The sequence below is a fragment of the Oncorhynchus mykiss genome, chromosome 23, assembly GCF_013265735.2.
Source record: "Oncorhynchus mykiss isolate Arlee chromosome 23, USDA_OmykA_1.1, whole genome shotgun sequence".
Lineage (NCBI taxonomy): Eukaryota > Metazoa > Chordata > Actinopteri > Salmoniformes > Salmonidae > Oncorhynchus > Oncorhynchus mykiss.
Genome location: NC_048587.1, coordinates 61,534,086 through 61,555,842, shown reverse-complemented (window position 1 = coordinate 61,555,842; position 21,757 = coordinate 61,534,086). Strand labels below are relative to the sequence as shown.

General features: G+C 44.8%; 1 long non-coding RNA gene across 1 annotated transcript; it reads right to left on the bottom strand.

The window, feature by feature from the left end:
- Positions 1–672: 672 nt before the first annotated feature.
- Positions 673–14,691, bottom strand: LOC118943929. Its single transcript, XR_005039279.1, has 3 exons — positions 14,507–14,691; positions 9,010–9,155; positions 673–867 (listed from the first exon to the last, which is right to left on the bottom strand). It is a non-coding gene; the product is annotated as an uncharacterized LOC118943929 (long non-coding RNA).
- Between the last annotated feature and the right edge of the window lie 7,066 nt (positions 14,692–21,757).

Here is a 21,757-nt window from a genome sequence, read left to right as displayed (position 1 = left end):
ATCATGTAGCAAAAAAATATAGACATGAAAAGTGAGAAACTGATAGCTTCTAAATATGTCATAAATAAATAAATAGATGAGTGTTAAAGGGATAGTGCCTGATTTTGACAATGAAGGAAGTTTGAGGTTGTTTTACAAGCCATTGCTAACTAGTGTTAGCGCAGTGACTGGAAATGGCTCGCAAAACTACCTCCAACTTCCTTTAAACTGCACGCAGACAAAAATAATGGAATCCACGAGTTCACTTGACCCCGAGTAAAAAAAGGCTTCATTGCCAAAATCTCGCACTATTCCTTTAACGGCTACCAGTGGCCTGTTGTTTTATTACCCGACATTGGCATACCATAGTGGTGTTCATCGGTTGTTCGTGCTATGAAAACAAAATAACTCCTGAATGTGCACTAACCTGAAGCGAGGTACAAGGTGCCCCTATACTAGACATACTAAATCATTACACAAAACATGCCACTTGTTTTGAACATGGAGAGGACGAGGCCAAAATGGCCAAAAGTAGTGCACTATATAGGTACTAGGGAGCCATTTGGAACGTAGAGAGGTCTATACACTAATGGTTACTGTAGTCTATTGTAAAACATTCCTAATAGCCCCAGGGTGTGTTTTCTCTGATGTGTAGAGGGCAGAACACTACCCTGTCCAAGCAGCCCACTAATAAACTATGGCTCATCATATCAAACCTTTTTTTTTGTTGCCTTTCCCACATTTCATTAGGCCTCACCTATTGGCTGACTTACATTATATCCACCAATTACGCTGAGGCACAGTCCCTGGTGCAGACAGTTGACACTGAGCAGACTGCAGTAGTCTATTATCTCTTCACAGCTCTTCCCGGAAAACCCTGGCAGGCACCTGCAGAGGAGAGGAGGAGAGCAACTGGTTGTCAGAGGTATCAATAACACCTGGCATGATATGTAGACCAGACTACTGATAATAATAATGACAGAGGAGGCGATGCAGACAAGACGATCATGGTGTGGTAGAGCTGAAAAACATAGTCACACACATCTCTCCTCGGTGTGGATTTATTTGACCAACGTTTCTGCCAAAGAGCCTTTATCAGGGTAGGATATAACATGTGTAAGATATAACATCCTTCATCAGGGTAGGATATAACATAACATGTGTAAGATATAACATTCTTCATCAGGGTAGGATATAACATAACATGTGTAAGATATAACATCCTTCATCAGGGTAGGATATAACATAACATGTGTAAGATATAACATTCTTCCTCAGGGTAGGATATAACATAACATGTATCAGATATAACATCCTTCATCAGGGTAGGATATAACATAACATGTGTAAGATATAACATCCTTCATCAGGGTAGGATATAACATAACATGTGTAAGATATAACATCCTTCATCAGGGTAGGATATAACATAACATGTGTAAGATATAACATTCTTCCTCAGGGTAGGATATAACATAACATGTATCAGATATAACATCCTTCATCAGGGTAGGATATAACATAACATGTGTAAGATATAACATTCTAATCAAGGTAGGATATATCGTAACATGTGTAAGATATAACTTTCTTATCAGGGTAGGATATAACATAACATGTGTAAGATATAACATTCTAATCAAGGTAGGATATATCGTAACATGTGTAAGATATAACATTCTAATCAGGGTAGGATATAACATAACATGTGTAAGATATAACATCCTTCATCAGGGTAGGATATATCGTAACATGTGTAAGATATAACATCCTTCATCAGGGTAGGATATATCGTAACATGTGTAAGATATAACATCCTTCATCAGGGTAGGATATATCGTAACATGTGTAAGATATAACATCCTTCATCAGGGTAGGATATATCGTAACATGTGTAAGATATAACATCCTTCATCAGGGTAGGATATATCGTAACATGTGTAAGCATACCCATAAGATGATGCAGCCACCACCATTCTTGAAAATATGAAGAGTGATACTCAGGGAGGTGTTGTGTTGGATTTGTCCCAAACATAACGCTAAGTATTTAGAACAAAAGGTGAATTTCTTTGCCACATTTTTTGCAGAATTACTTCAGTGCCTTGTTGCAAACAGGATGCATGTTTAATATTTGTATTCTGTACAGGCTTCCTTCTTTTCACTCTGTCATTTAGGTTAGTATTGTGGAGTAATTACAATACTGTTGATCCATCCTCAGTTCTCTCATATCAGAACCATTAAACTCTGTAACTGTTTTAAAATCACCGTTGGCCTCATGGTGAAATCACCATGGGCGGTTTCCTTCCTCTCCGGCAACTGAGTTAGGAAGGACGCCTGTGTCTTTGTACTGACTGGGTGTATTGATACACCATCCAAAGTGTTATTAATAAATTCACCATGTTCAAAGGGAAATTCAATGTCTGCTTTTTTTGCAAACAAAGTGAGTTCATGCAACTTATTATGTGACTACTAAGCACATTTTTACTCCTGAACATAGTTAGGCTTGCCTTAACAAAATGGTTTGATTCTTATTTCAGCTTTTCATTTTTAATTAACTTGTAAACATTTCTAAAACATAATACCACTTTGACATTTAGGAGGGTATTGTGACATTTAGGAGGGTATTGTGACATTTAGGAGGGTATTGTGACATTTAGGAGGGTATTGTGACATTTAGGAGGGTATTGTTACATTTAGGAGGGTATTGTGACATTTAGGAGGGTATTGTGACATTTAGGAGGGGATTGTAACATTTAGGAGGGTATTGTGACATTTAGGAGGGTATTGTGACATTTAGGAGGGTATTGTTACATTTAGGAGGGTATTGTGACATTTAGGAGGGTATTGTGACATTTAGGAGGGTATTGTGACATTTAGGAGGGTATTGTGACATTTAGGAGGGTATTGTGACATTTAGGAGGGTATTGTTACATTTAGGAGGGTATTGTGACATTTAGGAGGGTATTGTTACATTTAGGAGGGTATTGTTACATTTAGGAGGGTATTGTGACATTTAGGAGGGTATTGTGACATTTAGGAGGGTATTGTGACATTTAGGAGGGTATTGTGACATTTAGGAGGGTATTGTGACATGTAGGAGGGTATTGTGACATTTAGGAGGGTATTGTGACATGTAGGAGTGTGTTGTGACATGTAGGAGTGTATTGTGACATTTAGGAGGGTATTGTGACATTTAGGAGGGTATTGTGACATTTAGGAGGGTAATTGTGACATTTAGGAGGGTATTGTGACATTTAGGAGGGTATTGTGACATTTAGGAGGGTATTGTGTGTAGGCCAGTGACAAAAAAAGATCTAAATGTAATAGATAGTAAATTAAGGCTGTAACATAATAAAATGTGGAAAAGGGTGTAAATACATTCTGAAGACACTATGTCTAGCTATAGCATCCACACAACAGTGAAAAGCACTGTAGTCTGACAAACATGTATCATGGTTCATCAAACATTTACATAACCATGGCATTCTTAACAATTGACAAATTTATTTTGGTAATGGACTGGAATCCCTATAAATAAACCCCATTGCACTAAAGTGCTATTGTGACTACAGCATCTACATTTTAGGAAAGTGAAAATCAGGGCCTATTGCATTAAAGTTTCAAGTGTCATGAACACAATGAAAATCTAACTCACCAAAACTCTAACAATAAAACACAACTAGCCTGAACTATCCTCTACCAACAGACAGACATGTCTCCTTCTCTACACTATACTCTACCCAACAGGCAGACATATCTCCTTCTCTACACTATCCTCTACCCAACAGACAGACATGTCTCCTTCTCTACACTATCATCTACCTAACAGACATATCTCCTTCTCTACACTATCCTCTACCCAACAGACAGACATGTCTCCTTCTCTACACTATCCTCTACCAACAGACAGACATGTCTCCTTCTCTACACTATCCTCTACCCAACAGACAGACATGTCTCCTTCTCTACACTATCCTCTACCCAACAGACAGACATGTCTCCTTCTCTACACTATCCTCTACCCAACAGACAGACATGTCTCCTTCTCTACACTATCCTCTACCCAACAGACAGACATGTCTCCTTCTCTACACTATCCTCTACCCAACAGACAGACATGTCTCCTTCTCTACACTATCCTCTACCCAACAGACAGACATGTCTCCTTCTCTACACTATCCTCTACCCAACAGACAGACATGTCTCCTTCTCTACACTATCCTCTACCCAACAGACAGACATGTCTCCTTCTCTACACTATCCTCTACCCAACAGACATGTCTCCTTCTCTACACTATCCTCTACCCAACAGACATGTCTCCTTCTCTACACTATCCTCTACCCAACAGACAGACATGTCTCCTTCTCTACACTATCATCTACCCAACAGACATGTCTCCTTCTCTACACTATCCTCTACCCAACAGACAGACATGTCTCCTTCTCTACACTATCCTCTACCCAACAGACATGTCTCCTTCTCTACACTATCCTCTACCCAACAGACAGACATGTCTCCTTCTCTACACTATCATCTACCCAACAGACAGACATGTCTCCTTCTCTACACTATCCTCTACCCAACAGACAGACATGTCTCCTTCTCTACACTATCCTCTACCAACAGACAGACATGTCTCCTTCTCTACACTATCATCTACCCAACAGACAGACATGTCTCCTTCTCTACACTATCCTCTACCCAACAGACATGTCTCCTTCTCTACACTATCCTCTACCCAACAGACAGACATGTCTCCTTCTCTACACTATCCTCTACCTAACAGACATGTCTCCTTCTCTACACTATCCTCTACCCAACAGACAGACATGTCTCCTTCTCTACACTATCATCTACCCAACAGACATGTCTCCTTCTCTACACTATCCTCTACCCAACAGACATGTCCCCTTCTCTACACTATCCTCTACCCAACAGACAGACATGTCTCCTTCTCTACACTATCATCTACCCAACAGACATGTCTCCTTCTCTACACTATCCTCTACCAACAGACAGACATGTCTCCTTCTCTACACTATCCTCTACCCAACAGACAGACAGACATGTCTCCTTCTCTACACTATCCTCTACCCAACAGACATGTCTCCTTCTCTACACTATCCTCTACCCAACAGACAGACATGTCTCCTTCTCTACACTATCCTCTACCCAACAGACATGTCTCCTTCTCTACACTATCCTCTACCCAACAGACAGACATGTCTCCTTCTCTACACTATCCTCTACCCAACAGACAGACATGTCTCCTTCTCTACACTATCCTCTACCCAACAGAAAGACATGTCTCCTTCTCTACACTATCCTCTACCCAACAGACAGACATGTCTCCTTCTCTACACTATCCTCTACCCAACAGACATGTCTCCTTCTCTACACTATCATCTACCCAACAGAGATACATGTCTCCTTCTCTACACTATCCTCTACCCAACAGACAGACATGTCTCCTTCTCTACACTATCCTCTACCCAACAGACAGACATATCTCCTTCTCTACACTATCCTCTACTCAACAGGCAGACACGTCCCATTCTCTGCTTGGAACCCATCTTCCATCCTGAGCTATGGGACTGAAATAATGTCATGGGGTCAGGCTGCACCATGTTCCCATTGTTATTACCAGTTGGTCCCATGTGACTAACACACACACACACACACACACACACACACACACACACACACACACACACACACACACACACACACACACACACACACACACACACACACACACACACACACACACACACACACACACACACACACACACACACACACACAGCAGTTGGTCCCATGTGACACACACAAAGACAGACACACACACACACACACACACACACAGAGAGAGCTGTGGGTCCCGTGAGACCGTTACCCATTTATCTGGGCACTGCCCTCCCTTGCTCTCCCACTAGAGAACCACTCACCCATGACACTGTGTCATTGGCTCATTCAACTCCCATAAGTCATCAGGTCACTCTCATTCAATACTAATATACCATTCTCCAAAAAAGAGGTTGCTCAAAAATGTTGAAATAAAATGTTGAAATGTGTTCGATTGACATTTTCCACCTCTTTGTCCACCTCTTTGTCCACCTCTAAGTCCACCTCTATGTCCACCTCTATGTCCACCTCTATGTCCACCTCTCTGTCCACCTGACTCAGAGAAGAAAAGACATTTGAATGTGTTGACTGGCCTGAACTTTACTCTTCATATCCTCTGAGTACTATTGCCTGAGACAGCCGAAACAATAGCTCTAGAACAGGGCCTGAATCACCCATCCTAAATGGTAAGTACCTATAAAATATTATGCGTTGCCATCACTCTTTGTCATGATCACCAGAGAACAGTTTAAAAGGGAGAAAATGTATACATTCTTTAAAGAAATGTTAATAACCAACTAATATCATTACACAGATCTGAGTTAGTGATGGGGGGGAATCGATACAGTTAAATACAGTTAAATATCTTATTTTTGGACAATATTATATCGATATTTGACTCCAAGTAAACCGCTAGCAGGCTGTACCTGCGCCCAAACTCCGGTATTTTTCATCCTATAGCTTGTCCTCCGTTTTATTGGTAAAGGTACAATATGCTGAAATCACTCCGCCATTTCCTGGTTGCAAAAATTCTAAAAGTCCGTCCAATTTCCGTCCAATGTGACAAAACAACCAGTCATTGTGTAGAGAATCATTGTACAATCTAAACCGCTGTGAAATATATTTTCCCTAACCAAAAATATTGTATTTTCAGCTGTTTGAAGCTGGTGTACAAAATGGAAAGTGAAAGACGCAAAAACAAAACTTTTGAACGGGAAACATAGAAATAGCACACATAGAACAGATCTACTGCTTTTTAGACTTGCTTTCAATGAGAACAACAGATCTATAAAGCATATTTCTATGTGAATTTGGTCGGGTCGTCCAAAAAGTTACATATTGCAGCTTTAAATACTTAAGCTAACATGTTTTCAGCAATTTTATTTTCATGCCCAGCTGTCTAAAACACTGCATCTCAGTGCTAGAGGCGTCACTACAGACCCTGGTTCAATTCCAGGCTGTATCACGACCCGGACGTGATTGGGAGTCCCATAGGGATACGCACAATTGGCCCAGCGTCGTCCAGGTTAGGGTTAGGCCGGGGTAGGCCGTCGTTGTAAATAAGAATTTGTTCTTAACTTACTTGCCTAGTTAAATAAAAGTTACATATTTTTAAAATGTTTTTTAAATACCTCTGCAGCAGAACTAAGGTGAGCAATGTTCGGAACATTAAACAGCAATATCAAATTTGAATTGAAATACACATAGAATTGTGAGTTGTGAGAATCGCACCTATCAGCACCTAAGTATTGTGATAATATCGTATCGTGAGGTCCCTGGCAATTCCCAGCCCTCATCTGAAGTATATAAAGGAAAATAATGAGCTATTATTAAAGATGCTTCCTGTCCTGAGCTTATTAGAAGAACATAGAAGCAACAGCATAGCAGACGCTTTTATCTAGGACCATTATTATTTTTGACCCTTATTTAACTGGGCACCTACATTCACAGTAACACAGTACATTTACATCTGAGTCACTTAGAGGAACGATTTACGGGAGCAATTAGGGTTAAGTGCCTTGCTCAAGGGCACAGCGGCAGATGTTTCACCTAGTCAACTTGGGAATTCGAACCAGCAACCTTTCGGTTATCGGCCCAACACTCTTAACCACTAGACTACCTGCCACAAACCTGGTGTTGCTAGCTAAGCCCCTTGCTCGAACCCTGGTGTTGCTAGCTAAGCCCCTTGCTCTAACCCTGGTGTTGCTAGCTAAGCCCCTTGCTCTAACCCTGGTGTTGCTATCTAAGCCCCTTACTCTAACTAACACACTGGGCCATCAGGATGCGTAGGTCACTGATTCACGTCGTCCGGGTTTAGCCGGGGTAGGCCGTCATTGTAAATAAGAATGTATTCTTAACTGACTTGCCTTGTTAAAGGTTAAAGTTTTTTTTTTATCACCTTCATCCCTGCCATGTCTCAACCACATCCTGAATATACTGCCATGTGTCTCACCTACATCCTGAATATACTGCCATGTCTCAACCACATCCTGAATATACTGCCATGTGTCTCAACTACATCCTGAATATACTGCCATGTGTCTCAACTACATCCTGAATATACTGCCATGTGTCTCAACTACATCCTGAATATACTGCCATGTGTCTCACCTACTTCCTGAATATACTGCCATGTGGCTCACCTACATCCTGAATATAATGCCATGTGTCTCACCTACATCCTGAATATACTGCCATGTGTCTCAACTACATCCTGAATATACTGCCATGTGTCTGACCTACATCCGGAATATACTGCCATGTCTCAACCACATCCTGAATATACTGCCATGTGTCTCAACTACATCCTGAATATACTGCCATGTGGCTTACCTACATCCTGAATATAATGCCATGTGTCTCACCTACATCCTTAATATACTGCCATGTGGCTCACATACATCCTGAATATAATGCCATGTGTCTCACCTACATCCTGAATATACTGCCATGTGTCTCACCTACATCCTGAATATACTGCCATGTGTCTGACCTACATCCGGGATATACTGCCATGTCTCAACCACATCCTGAATATACTGCCATGTGTCTCAACTACATCCTGAATATACTGCCATGTGTCTCACCTACATCCTGAATATATTGCCATGTGTCTCACCTACATCCTGAATATACTGCCATTTGTCTCACCTACATCCTGAATATACTGCCATGTGTCTCACCTACATCCTGAATATACTGCCATGTGTCTCACCTACATTCTGAATATACTGCCATGTGTCTCACCTACATCCTGAATATACTGCCATGTGTCTCACCTACATTCTGAATATACTGCCATGTGTCTCACCTACATCCTAAATATACTGCCATGTGTCTCACCTACATCCTGAATATACTGCCATGTGTCTCACCTGCATCCTGAATATACTTCCATGTCTCACCTGCAGACGTAGTCCTCTCCCTGGACTAAACAGCTGGCGTTGTTGTGGCAGGGCGAAGGGCTGCACGGGCCTCGCTGCCTCCTGCACTGTGGGCCTGTGGTGCCATCTGAACACTGCCAGACTGAGGCTGCACACTCAGGAGAGGTCTGCAGACACACACACACACACACACACACTTCAGCATATACACAAAATCATGTAAAACAAACACACACGTCTGCACGCACAAGCGCACACACACACATGACGAAAACAAATCAGGCCTGAAGTCAGCTTGAGAAAACACACTTAGATTAAAGGTAAAGACAGTGTTAGTAGAGACAGATCACTCTCCCCAGCAGAACAACACAGTGTTAGTGGAGACAGATCACTCTCCCTAGCAGAACAAGCCAGTGTTACTGGAGACATATCACTCTCCCAAGCAGAACAAGACAGTGTTAGTAGAGACAGATCACTCTCCCTAGCAGAACACGACAGTGTTAGTGGAGACAGATCACTCTCCCCAGCAGAACAAGACAGTGTTAGTAGAGACAGATCACTCTCCCTAGCAGAACAAGACAGTGTTAGTGGAGACAGATCACTCTCCCTAGCAGAACAAGACAGTGTTAGTAGACAGATCACTCTCCCCAGCAGAACAAGACAGTGTTAGTAGACAGATCACTCTCCCCAGAGAACAAGACAGTGTTAGTAGAGACAGATCACTCTCCCTAGCAGAACAAGACAGTGTTAGTGGAGACAGATCACTCTCCCCAGAGAACAAGACAGTGTTAGTGGAGACAGATCACTCTCCCTAGCAGAACAAGACAGTGTTAGTAGAGACAGATCACTCTCCCTAGCAGAACAACACAGTGTTAGTGGAGACAGATCACTCTCCCCAGAGAACAAGACAGTGTTAGTGGAGACAGATCACTCTCCCTAGCAGAACAAGACAGTGTTAGTAGAGACAGATCACTCTCCCCAGCAGAACAACACAGTGTTAGTGGAGACAGATCACTCTCCCTAGCAGAACAAGACAGTGTTAGTGGAGACAGATCACTCTCCCCAGCAGAACAAGACAGTGTTAGTAGAGACAGATCACTCTCCCTAGCAGAACAAGACAGTGTTAGTAGAGACAGATCACTCTCCCTAGCAGAACAACACAGTGTTAGTGGAGACAGATCACTCTCCCCAGAGAACAAGACAGTGTTCGTGGAGACAGATCACTCTCCCTAGCAGAACAAGACAGTGTTAGTAGAGACAGATCACTCTCCCCAGCAGAACAACACAGTGTTAGTGGAGACAGATCACTCTCCCTAGCAGAACAAGACAGTGTTAGTGGAGACAGATCACTCTCCCCAGCAGAACAAGACAGTGTTAGTAGAGACAGATCACTCTCCCTAGCAGAACAAGACAGTGTTAGTAGAGACAGATCACTCTCCCTAGCAGAACAACACAGCGTTAGTAGAGACAGATCACTCTCCCTAGCAGAACAAGACAGTGTTCGTGGAGACAGATCACTCTCCCTAGCAGAACAAGACAGTGTTAGTGGAGACAGATCACTCTCCCTACCAGAACAAGACAGTGTTAGTGGAGACAGATCACTCTCCCCAGAGAACAAGACAGTGTTAGTAGAGACAGATCACTCTCCCTAGCAGAACAAGACAGCGTTAGTGGAGACAGATCACTCTCCCCAGAGAACAAGACAGTGTTAGTGGAGACAGATCACTCTCCTTAGCAGAACAACACAGTGTTAGTAGAGACAGATCACTCTCCCCAGCAGAACAAGACACTGTTAGTGGAGACAGATCACTCTCCCTAGCAGAACAAGACAGTGTTAGTAGAGACAGATCACTCTCCCTAGCAGAACAAGACAGTGTTCGTGGAGACAGATCACTCTCCCTAGCAGAACAAGACAGTGTTAGTAGAGACAGATCACTCTCCCTAGCAGAACAACACAGTGTTAGTAGACAGATCACTCTCCCCAGAGAACAAGACAGTGTTAGTAGAGACAGATCACTCTCCCTAGCAGAACAAGACAGTGTTAGTGGAGACAGATCACTCTCCCTAGCAGAACAAGACAGTGTTAGTGGAGACAGATCACTCTCCTTAGCAGAACAACACAGTGTTAGTAGAGACAGATCACTCTCCCCAGCAGAACAAGACACTGTTAGTGGAGACAGATCACTCTCCCTAGCAGAACAACACAGTGTTAGTAGACAGATCACTCTCCCTAGCAGAACAAGACAGTGTTAGTGGAGACAGATCACTCTCCCTAGCAGAACAAGACAGTGTTAGTGGAGACAGATCACTCTCCCTAGCAGAACAAGACAGTGTTAGTGGAGACAGATCACTCTCCCTAGCAGAACAAGACAGTGTTAGTGGAGACAGATCACTCTCCCTAGCAGAACAAGACAGTGTTAGTGGAGACTGATCACTCTCCCTAGCAGAACAAGACAGTGTTAGTAGAGACAGATCACTCTCCCTAGCAGAACAAGACAGTGTTAGTGGAGACAGATCACTCTCCCTAGCAGAACAAGACAGTGTTAGTGGAGACAGATCACTCTCCCTAGCAGAACAAGACAGTGTTAGTGGAGACTGATCACGCTCCCTAGCAGAACAAGACAGTGTTAGTAGAGACAGATCACTCTCCCTAGCAGAACAAGACAGTGTTAGTGGAGACATATCACTCTCCCTAGCAGAACAAGACAGTGTTAGTAGAGACAGATCACTCTCCCTAGCAGAACAAGACAGTGTTAGTGGAGACTGATCACTCTCCCTAGCAGAACAAGACAGTGTTAGTGGAGACAGATCACTCTCCCTAGCAGAACAAGACAGTGTTAGTGGAGACTGATCACTCTCCCTAGCAGAACAAGACAGTGTTAGTGGAGACTGATCACTCTCCCTAGCAGAACAAGACAGTGTTAGTAGAGACAGATCACTCTCCCTAGCAGAACAAGACAGTGTTAGTGGAGACATATCACTCTCCCTAGCAGAACAAGACAGTGTTAGTAGAGACAGATCACTCTCCCTAGCAGAACAAGACAGTGTTAGTGGAGACAGATCACTCTCCCTAGCAGAACAAGACAGTGTTAGTGGAGACAGATCACTCTCCCCAGAGAACAAGACAGTGTTAGTGGAGACTGATCACTCTCCCTAGCAGAACAAGACAGTGTTAGTGGAGACAGATCACTCTCCCTAGCAGAACAAGACAGTGTTAGTGGAGACAGATCACTCTCCCTAGCAGAACAAGACAGTGTTAGTGGAGACTGATCACTCTCCCTAGCAGAACAACACAGTGTTAGTGGAGACAGATCACTCTCCCCAGAGAACAAGACAGTGTTAGTGGAGACTGATCACTCTCCCTAGCAGAACAAGACAGTGTTAGTGGAGACAGATCACTCTCCCTAGCAGAACAAGACAGTGTTAGTGGAGACAGATCACTCTCCCTAGCAGAACAAGACAGTGTTAGTGGAGACTGATCACTCTCCCTAGCAGAACAAGACAGTGTTAGTGGAGACAGATCACTCTCCCTAGCAGAACAAGACAGTGTTAGTGGAGACAGATCACTCTCCTTAGCAGAACAACACAGTGTTAGTAGACAGATCACTCTCCCTAGCAGAACAAGACAGTGTTAGTGGAGACAGATCACTCTCCCTAGCAGAACAAGACAGTGTTAGTGGAGACAGATCACTCTCCCCAGCAGAACAAGTGAGTAAAGAACTGTAACAGTACAATGTTAGGGAGTGAAACGGGATAGCTGCAGTGACACAGAGAGAAGAAGAAGTGTATTGTTTGTTTAATGTGACAAGGTGAAAGCTGTACTTTCTGATGATTACTAACTATGCTTTTTTATTTTTTTATTTTTTTTTGACTCCCTTTTTCTTTTCAATTTTGATCTTGTCTCATCGCTGCATTTCCCCAACGGGCTCGGGAGGTGAAGGTCGAGTCATGGGGGGGAAACATGACCCACCAAACCGCACTTCTTAGCGCCCGCTTAACCCGTAAGCCAGCTGCACCAATGTGTCGGAGGAAATACTGTTCAACTGACGACCGTCGTCCGCCTGCAGGCACCCAGCTTGCCACAAGGAGTCGCTAGAGAGTAATGAGCCAAGTAAAGCCACCCCCCCCCCCCCCGGCCAAACCTTCCCTAACCCGGACGACGCTGGGCTAATTGTGCACCACCCTGTGGGACTCCCGGTCAAGACCAGTTGTGAAACAACCTGGGATCGAACCCGGGTCTGTAGTGACGCCACTGCGATGCGGGGCCTTCGACTACAGCGCCACTCTAACTATGCATTTCAGTTGTTAAGTGTCATTTGGTTTTGTATTTTGTGCACACGTACGTAAAGAAATAGTGTCTTATAAGCCCATTGGGCAACAATTGGTGTTCGAGACTTAAATAAATAAATCAATCCATCATAGAGAAACTAAGAATAGATGGAGACAGCTAGGCCATTAGCTCGACTAGCGTACTCCAGCTCTCATCACATCTCATCAGGAATGATCTTGACAATAATAATATATCTGACTCAACAGTCAGAGATGATAAAACCAAGATCCTTAATCAGAGAAGATACTAATATTAACAGTTGCTTCAAGTCGCCAAGGCTCTCAGGTTGAAAGATGAGTTCATTTTCATTCAGATGAAGTCCCTTATAGAGACGAGACTGAGGCAAAATCAATGTCAAACAGATCAGGTTGACATAAGAGTGCTGCTATGCTATCAACACTGGGCTCCCATTAATGTGACTGTGTTATGAAGGTTGTTATGCGTAATCCTGCATCACTCATTAAGGTGTTATAACTGGTTAAGAATGCCTTACAGAAGATTCTCGATTGGGTTGAGAAACCCATTACAAATCAGTTATTGTAAAATCTGTGGCAAATTCCATAATGAAGTCACAAGTGAAGGTCACAAAAAGACAATTAGCCCATTTTAATATATTTTTCTCTCTATGATTCGCCTCTTGCATAATAGAGAAACTATTGGCACTCAGCAGGTGATGATTAAAACCCCTGTCCTGTATCACCGTAACATTTCATAGATAAAAGGCCTGAAATTGAAAACGGACTGTGGCCAACAGACGCCTCCATCTAGAACAAAAGAGCCCCTTTCATAACTGCAATTTCAATCTGCCTCTTAAAATATGCAATAGTTAATTCCAGTCTAATCAAAATAGCCAGCACAAATAACCAGAGCCACCACCCTCACGCTTTCCTTCCCCAAGCAATGCAAACCCCCCCATTGAAGGCAGAAATATTCATTGTTGTTCCAACCTTCAAAAGTACACTCGATCTGCTTCAAAGACTAAGATATTAATTTTCATGTGACATTTCCTATTAAATCAGGCGGAGGAGGAGGAGGCCTCAGAAGAATGAAGAAGGAGAAATGGGATGCGTCCATAATGACATCTTATCCTCTCTATAGTGCGATACCTTGGGCCAGACTGTATGGGCTCTGGTCGAAAGCGGTGCACTATTTAGAGTGACATTTGGGACATAGAAATAGAGTTCTCACATGTTCCCCCAAGGAGCACGCCTTTTCCCGCTGACATTCGTATGAAAGGCAATTGATGTTAACGGGGGTGTCACAGCGGAGGCCCGTGAATCCCTCCAGACAAGCACAAGCATATCCAGCGACGCTCTCGGAGCTCTCCTCACACTCTCCGCCATTCCTACATGGGTTGGGATCACAAGATGTCCCACAAGGTGGACCTATGGATGAGAATGAACAGTTGGTTATTGGATAAGATTCCCAGAGGCGTTGAACTTCAATGAATATTTGACACGTGACAGCTCTTAAGGCTGGATGTCAGAGATAGTGCAGAAGTGTCGGTCCAACAACCCATGATAACTCAGGACACCTGAAAACAATCGGAGAGGTCTCCACAGCTGAACTCGACAGTCTTTGTTACAGTCATACAAACTTCACGGACACTGTTAGTTCAAGTCACTCCGATTGAGAGCATGGCTCCAAATAGAGCAAATGATTGTGATAATTTGTTGAGGAAAAACTTGATCTGTTCCTCACTTCAACAACTCTGATTTCAACATTTCATCCCACAGCAACATACAGTTCAAACCATATAAATATAATTAATTATATTTCTATGGTTTAAACCACAGAGGCGGGAAATACAGCAAAACCACCAGGATGAGGATGTGAACAGTACCTGGTCAGGGATGTGAACAGTACCTCAGTACCTGGTCAGGGATGTGAACAGTACCTCAGTACCTGGTCAGGGATGTGAACAGTACCTCAGTACCTGGTCAGGGATGTGAACAGTATCTGGTCAGGGATGTGAACAGTACCTCAGTACCTGGTCAGGGATGTGAACAGTACCTCAGTACCTGGTCAGGGATGTGAACAGTACCTCAGTACCTGGTCAGGGATGTGAACAGTACCTTTTTTTCAAATCAAATCAAATCAAATGTTATTTGTCACATACACATGGTTAGCAGATGTTAATGCGAGTGTAGCGAAATGCTTGTGCTTCTAGTTCCGACAATGCAGTAATAACAAGTAATCTAACTAACAATTCCAAAACTACTGTCTTGTACACAGTGTAAGGGGATAAAGAATATGTACATAAGGATATATGAATGAGTGATGGTACAGAGCAGCATAGGCAAGATACAGTAGATGGTATCGAGTATAGTATGTACAAATGAGATGAGTATGTAAACAAAGTGGCATAGTATAAAGTGGCTAGTGATACATGTATTACATAAGGATACCGTCGATGATATAGAGTACAGTATATACGTATGCATATGAGATGAATAATGTAGGGTAAGTAACATTTATATAAGGTAGCATTGTTTAAAGTGGCTAGTGATATATTTACATCATTTCTCATCAATTCCCATTATTAAAGTGGCTGGAGTTGAGTCAGTGTCAGTGTGTTGGCAGCAGCCACTCAGTGTTAGTGGTGGCTGTTTAACAGTCTGATGGCCTTGAGATAGAAGCTGTTTTTCAGTCTCTCGGTCCCAGCTTTGATGCACCTGTACTGACCTCGCCTTCTGGATGATAGCGGGGTGAACAGGCAGTGGCTCGGGTGGTTGATGTCCTTGATGATCTTTATGGCCTTCCTGTGACATCGGGTGGTGTAGGTGTCCTGGAGGGCAGGTAGTTTGCCCCCGGTGATGCGTTGTGCAGACCTCACTACCCTCTGGAGAGCCTTACGGTTGAGGGCGGTGCAGTTGCCGTACCAGGCGGTGATACAGCCCGCCAGGATGCTCTCGATTGTGCATCTGTAGAAGTTTGTGAGTGCTTTTGGTGACAAGCCGAATTTCTTCAGCCTCCTGAGGTTGAAGAGGCGCTGCTGCGCCTTCTTCACGATGCTGTCTGTGTGAGTGGACCAATTCAGTTTGTCTGTGATGTGTATGCCGAGGAACTTAAAACTTGCTACCCTCTCCACTACTGTTCCATCGATGTGGATAGGGGGGTGTTCCCTCTGCTGTTTCCTGAAGTCCACAATCATCTCCTTAGTTTTGTTGACGTTGAGTGTGAGGTTATTTTCCTGACACCTCACTCCGAGGGCCCTCCTCCCTGTAGGCCGTCTCGTCGTTTTTGGTAATCAAGCCTACCACTGTTGTGTCGTCCGCAAACTTGATGATTGAGTTGGAGGCGTGCGTGGCCACGCAGTCGTGGGTGAACAGGGAGTACAGGAGAGGGCTCAGAACGCACCCTTGTGGGGCCCCAGTGTTGAGGATCAGCGGGGAGGAGATGTTGTTGCCTACCCTCACCACCTGGGGGCGGCCCGTCAGGAAGTCCAGTACCCAGTTGCACAGGGCGGGGTCGAGACCCAGGGTCTCGAGCTTGATGACGAGCTTGGAGGGTACTATGGTGTTGAATGCCGAGCTGTAGTCGATGAACAGCATTCTCACATAGGTATTCCTCTTGTCCAGATGGGTTAGGGCAGTGTGCAGTGTGGTTGAGATTGCATCGTCTGTGGACCTATTTGGGCGGTAAGCAAATTGGAGTGGATCTAGGGTGTCAGGTAGGGTGGAGGTGATATGGTCCTTGACTAGTCTCTCAAAGCACTTCATGATGACGGATGTGAGTGCTACGGGGCGGTAGTCGTTTAGCTCAGTTACCTTAGCTTTCTTGGGAACAGGAACAATGTTGGCCGTCTTGAAGCATGTGGGAACAGCAGACTGGTATAGGGATTGATTGAACATGTCCGTAAACACACCGGCCAGCTGGTCTGCGCATGCTCTGAGGACGCGGCTGGGGATGCCGTCTGGGCCTGCAGCCTTGCGAGGGTTAACACGTTTAAATGTCTTACTCACCTCGGCTGCAGTGAAGGAAAGGCCGCATGTTTTCGTTGCAGGCCGTGTCAGTGGCACTGTATTGTCCTCAAAGCGGGCAAAAAAGTTATTTAGTCTGCCTGGGAGCAAGACATCCTGGTCCGTGACTGGGCTGGATTTCTTCCTGTAGTCCGTGATTGACTGTAGACCCTGCCACATGCCTCTTGTGTCTGAGCCGTTGAATTGAGATTCTACTTTGTCTCTGTACTGGCGCTTAGCTTGTTTGATAGCCTTGCGGAGGGAATAGCTGCACTGTTTGTATTCGGTCATGTTACCAGACACCTTGCCCTGATTAAAAGCAGTGGTTCGCGCTTTCAGTTTCACACGAATGCTGCCATCAATCCACGGTTTCTGGTTAGGGAATGTTTTAATCGTTGCTATGGGAACGACATCTTCAACGCACGTTCTAATGAACTCGCACACCGAATCAGCGTATTTGTCAATGTTGTTATCTGACGCAATACGAAACATCTCCCAGTCCACGTGATGGAAGCAGTCTTGGAGTGTGGAGTCAGCTTGGTCGGACCAGCGTTGGACAGACCTCAGCGTGGGAGCCTCTTGTTTTAGTTTCTGTCTGTAGGCAGGGATCAACAAAATGGAGTCGTGGTCAGCTTTTCCGAAAGGGGGGCAGGGCAGGGCCTTATATGCGTCGCGGAAGTTAGAGTAACAATGATCCAAGGTCTTTCCTCCCCTGGTTGCGCAATCGATATGCTGATAAAATTTGGGGAGTCTTGTTTTCAGATTAGCCTTGTTAAAATCCCCAGCTACAATGATTGCAGCCTCCGGATAAATCGTTTCCAGTTTGCAGAGAGTTAAATAAAGTTCGTTCAGAGCCATCGATGTGTCTGCTTGGGGGGGAATATATACGGCTGTGATTATAATCGAAGAGAATTCTCTTGGTAGATAATGCGGTCTACATTTGATTGTGAGGAATTCTAAATCAGGTGAACAGAAGGATTTGAGTTCCTGTATGTTTCTTTCATCACACCATGTCACGTTGGCCATGAGGCATACGCCCCCGCCCCTCTTCTTACCAGAAAGATGTTTGTTTCTGTCAGCGCGCTGTGTGGAGAAACCCGTTGGCTGCACCGCTTCGGATAGCGTCTCTCCAGTGAGCCATGTTTCAGTGAAGCAAAGGACGTTACAGTCTCTGATGTCCCTCTGGAATGCTACCCTTGCTCGGATTTCATCAACCTTGTTGTCAAGAGACTGGACATTGGCAAGAAGAATGCTAGGGAGTGGTGCGCGCTGTGCCCGTCTCCGGAGTCTGACCAGAAGACCGCCTCGTTTCCCTCTCTTTCGGAGTCGTTTTTTTCGGTCGCTGCATGGGATCCACTCCGTTGTCCTGTTTGTAAGGCAGAACACAGGGTCCGCGTCGCGAAAAACATATTCTTGGTCGTACTGATGGTGAGTTGACGCTGATCTTATATTCAGTAGTTCTTCTCGACTGTATGTGATGAAACCTAAGATGACCTGGGGTACTAATGTAAGAAATAACACGTAAAAAAACTAAAAACTGCATAGTTTCCTAGGAACGCGAAGCGAGGCGGCCATCTCTGTCGGCGCCGGAAGTGCCAGTACCTGGTCAGGGATGGGAACAGTACCTCGGTACCTGGTGAGGGATGTGAACAGTCTCTCAATACCTGGTCAGAGATGTGAACAGTACCTCAGTACCTGGTCAGGGATGTGAACAGTACCCCAGTGCCTGGTCAGGGATGTGAACAGTACCCCAGTGCCTGGTCAGGGATGGGAACAGTACCTCAGTACCTGGTCAGGGATGTGAACAGTACCTCAGTACCTGGTCAGGGATGTGAACAGTACCTCAGTATCTGGTCAGGGATGTGAACAGTACCTCAGTACCTGGTCAGGGATGGGAACAGTAACTCAGTACCTGGTCAGGGATGGGAACAGTACCTCAGGACCTGGTTGGGGATGTGAACAGTACCTGGTCAGGGATGTGAACAGTACCTGGTCAAGGATGTGAACAGTACCTCAGGACCTGGTCAGGGATGGGTACAGTACCTCAGTACCTGGTCATGGATGTGAACAGTTCCTCAGTACCTGGTCAGGGATGGGAACAGTACATCAGTACCTGGTCAGAGATGGGAACAGTACCTCAGTACCTGGTCAGGGATGTGAACAGTACCCCAGTGCCTGGTCAGGGATGGGAACAGTACCTAAGTACCTGGTCAGGGATGTGAACAGTACCTCAGTACCTGGTCAGGGATGTGAACAGTACCCCAGTGCCTGGTCAGGGATGGGAACAGTACCTCAGTACCTGGTCAGGGATGGGAACAGTAACTCAGTACCTGGTCAGGGATGGGAACAGTACCTCAGGACCTGGTTGGGGATGTGAACAGTACCTGGTCAGGGATGTGAACAGTACCTGGTCAAGGATGTGAACAGTACCTCAGGACCTGGTCAGGGATGTGTACAGTACCTCAGTACCTGGTCAGGGATGGGTACAGTACCTCAGTACCTGGTCAGGGATGTGAACAGTACCTCAGTACCTGGTCATGGATGTGAACAGTTCCTCAGTATCTGGTCAGGGATGGGAACAGTACCTCAGTACCTGGTCAGAGATGGGAACAGTACCTAAGTACCTGGTCAGGGATGTGAACAGTACCTCAGTACCTGGTAAGGGATGTGAACAGTACCTCAGGACCTGGTCAGGGATGTGAACAGTTCCTCAGTACCTGGTCAGAGATGTGAACAGTACCTCAGTACCTGGTCAGGGATGTGAACAGTACCTGGTCAGGGATGGGAACAGTACCTCAGGACCTGGTCAGGGATGTGAACAGTACCTCAGTACCTGGTCAGGGATGTGAACAGTACCTCAGTACCTGGTCAGGGATGTGAACAGTACCTCAAGACCTGGTCAGGGATGTGAAGGGATGGGAACTGTACCTCAGTACTGGGTCAGAGATGTGAACAGTACCTGGTCAGCGATGGGAACAGTACCTCAGTACCTGGTCAGGGATGTGAACAAAACCTGGTCAGGGATGTGTACAAAACCTCAGTACCTGGTCAGGGATGTGAACAGTACCTCAGTACCTGGTCAGTACTGAACAGTACCTCAGTACCTGGTCAGGGATGGGAACAGTACCTCAGTACCTGGTCAGAGATGTGAACAGTACCTCAGTACCTGGTCAGGGATGTGTACAAAACCTCAGTACCTGGTCAGGGATGGGAACAGTACCTCAAGACCTGGTCAGGGATGTGAAGGGATGGGAACTGTACCTCAGTACTGGGTCAGAGATGTGAACAGTACCTGGTCAGGGATGGGAACAGTACCTCAGTACCTGGTCAGGGATGTGAACAAAACCTCAGTACCTGGTCAGGGATGTGTACAAAACCTCAGTACCTGGTCAGTACTGAACAGTACCTCAGTACCTGGTCAGGGATGTGAACAGTACCTCAGTACCTGGTCAGGGATGTGAACAGTACCTCAGTACCTGGTCAGGGATGTGAACAGTACCTCACTACCTGGTCAGGGATGTGAACAGTACCTCACTACCTGGTCAGGGATGTGAACAGTACCTCAGTACCTGGTCAGGGATGTGAACAGTACCTCGGTACCTGGTCAGGGATGTGAACAGTACCTGGTCAGGGATGTGAACAGTACCTCAGTACCTGGTCATAGAGTTCTGTTCAAGTTAATAACATTATCCCTTACTAGTCCTACATGTGAATCACACACTCATTAAAGAAAGAGTGCCTTCCTTTACTCAGTGTTTTATTGGGTTTGATGATGGTGTTTTCAAACACATGAGCAATCCTGAAGTATCTCATGTATATATTTGTCTTCATGTGAATTCAAGGCTCCAGGGCTCTCTCTCTCTCTCCCCATGACTCTAATTAATAATCAACTGCTTTTCCTGGACTCACTCACTTGTTCCTTGAGCAAGGTCTCCCTACACTACACTGTGGTATCGTCCCAAATGGCACCCTATTCCCTATATAGTGCACTACTTTTGATCAGGGCCCTATGTGACACTATATTAGGAATAGGGTGCTATTTGGGATGCAAGCCTCCCTATACTGTATCATCTCTCCTATGCGCTTATTCCGTCTATTTTGGAACGCACAAGTGAATCTGAACTCCACACCAATTCCCACAACCCAAGAGAAGAACCAGGAAGTTGGCTTTTCATCTCAGTATAAAAGACAAAAGAGAATGAATTTTCAAGCATGCAACCAAACCACTAAACCTCACGCAACAGCTCCTATGTTTACTCATAAGAAAACTAGGCTATATTCGTTGTGTCAAATTGGCCCTCCTAATGATGCAACTTTCTCTGGCACAAAAAGTCAGAGAAAGAGGAGCTGGAAACACAAACTGTGTGGTTGGTATTCTCCTTTTCAATGCTTTTCTTGTTATTGTGTTCTGTTCTAATGAGCAAATAGACCTTTTAAAGTAAATCACAGTCTTCTCCAAGTACCTGTACCATTGATG